We start from the raw sequence: 2,323 nt of genomic DNA, 5'->3' as shown, positions 1-2,323 counted from the left end.
TCATGTGTATTATTTGTTTAGGATCTGATAGCTTTTGCAAATTAATTTAAACTTTATTTACATCCCTTTTTCTCAAAATACTGCTTTCCCTAATTTTTTCCCATCTGCTTTACCACCTGGAGTTGAAAAGAAACTGCTTTAAAACATTATGTACTGTATAGTCAGGTAATAAGAGTGGTGATTGAGACATGGAAAATGCAGTTTCAAAAGTCATACAGAGGATGCAATTTTAAACATCGTGGATGAGTTCTCTGATGACTGTCTGGTGAGTAGGAGGAACCTTGTCTCCTCTTGTAGAAATGTTTTGTGAGAGAGGGTTAGTCTATCTTAACCGACTGAAATGAGTTCCAGTGGATTTATTACCCATGCTTCTGTTGAAAAACTAAACAGGGCCCTGTTAAACATACCTAAAAATAACATTTACGAAGACCTATATGTAGATGTCTTCTTGTAGGTTGTGAATTACAACAAGTATCTGCAGAGCTATATGTTATAAATGACTGACAGGACTAATCTACTTCAAAGTAATTGAGAATAGGAATGTTCCTTGAATTATTTGTTATTTTGCTGTGAGAAAGCCATGTCACTGAGTTTAACCTTCCCATAGATTTAATACGTTCTGGTCTTGATCTCTCTTGGTCCTTTTAAAGAAAAATGATTCTACAGTTTTTCCAATAGTCTTTAAAATAGAACAAAACTAAATCAAAGCTAAGCTACAATGAAAAATGAGTAATTTAGAAAAACATAGAGGCAGGGCTTACAGAAGGAGGTAATATTCCTGTCAGTTCTTTCAGGACAAGAACTGTGTTTTACTCCAAGTGAGTAAATTCATCACAGTGCCAGGAAGGCTTCTGGGTGTTTCTGGCTGAGGGCTGGTGTTCTCATGTACCAGTTGGTGGCACCTGTGCTGAGCTCATGATAGTTGGGAAAATGTCATCAAGTAAGGCAGGGAAAGGGATGGATTTTAGGTGATTTGTGGAGGATCAACTGTGGAGAAAATAGAGGTGTAAGGGGATAAAAAAGGCTGGTCATGTGTAAATAGTTTGCTGGTCATTACACCCCTCCAGCCATGTGGGATGTATACATGCAAGGCCATGGGAGGAGCTGGATGCTGGGGGGACAGGGACCAGGAGAGTCCTGGCCAGCTCTCTGCCTGCATGTGTCCACATTTGTCTAATGTTTGCTTTCTAGCAAAACTGTTTTTTGTTTTGTTTTTTTTTTTTTCTTTTAATGCATTTGATGCTAAGCAATGGAAGGAAGAAGAAAATAAAGACCTAGTCTGAAACTGGGGAGGCAATTCATGCTGCCTGGTTTATACCAGGTGAAGCACTCCCTTCTGGCTAAGCAGATCCTTGCATGCAGTGCGGTCAGTCTGCCCTCTCCCCACAACCACCTCTGAGAGTGCATATTCCAAACCTGTTTCTGTTAAAGGAAAAAAAGGCAAGGCAGACACTGGTGCTGGTAAGTCCCTTGGAAACAGTCTGTCCTTGACAACAGAATCCAGACTTCTTATACTCCATAACAGAAGAAAACCCATGCAACTTACTCAAAATATACACTGGTTAACAAGTTACTAGGTCCTTTTTCAGACATGATGCATTCCTCTTGGAAGTATGTATGGTTTCTCCTGACCTTTTAAAGTAATTTACTATACTTTCTTATGCAATTTATATTTTTAACTATAATTTCACGCTTCTTTATTTTCTGCTAAAGCAAGGCAGTATACATATGAAATCACTTTTAGAAATATTAACAGTATGAATAAGAATGGTTAAATTATAACAGTAACAGCAGAAGACTTGTCTTCTCCTATCCTATAAGGAATGCTTATCATTACCAGCAAAAACTACCTTTCAGCTGTATATTTCCTCCTGCTAATGCTTGCAGGCAGCAGGACAGTTGCAGCAGAACATTTTTTTGAGATTACAAAGATAAACTACTACTTCATCACCACATGGTGTCACTGCAGATAGCACCAAAACTCACATTAATGAGGGAATTCAAAACCAAAAGCCTCCTGAATGAAGCAACAACCCTTTCACAACTCAATGGTTGCTCGCTTTTAGCTTTAGCATTTATTACATCCTAGGACTTGCACCCTAAAGTATGCAAGAACATCACGTTGCTGCTTCCCAAGAAAACCTCTCTGTCTTTTTCGTTGCATGTCAGAGTAAACCAGAATTGGCTCATTTTGAGACAAAAAGAGTTGTCTCTGCTGTCCTAGAGAACACTTCCGACTAGGTAGCATTTCCCCCTGAAGATCCCACTGCTGTACCACTGATAGTCCTCTAACATTTAACAAAAAAAATCCCACAGCACCCCC

Source organism: Streptopelia decaocto (genome assembly GCF_964273445.1).
Source record: "Streptopelia decaocto genome assembly, chromosome: 4".
NCBI classification, from domain to species: domain Eukaryota; kingdom Metazoa; phylum Chordata; class Aves; order Columbiformes; family Columbidae; genus Streptopelia; species Streptopelia decaocto.
The sequence above is the reverse complement of the archived record's forward strand: the minus strand, read 5'-3'. Positions refer to the sequence as shown.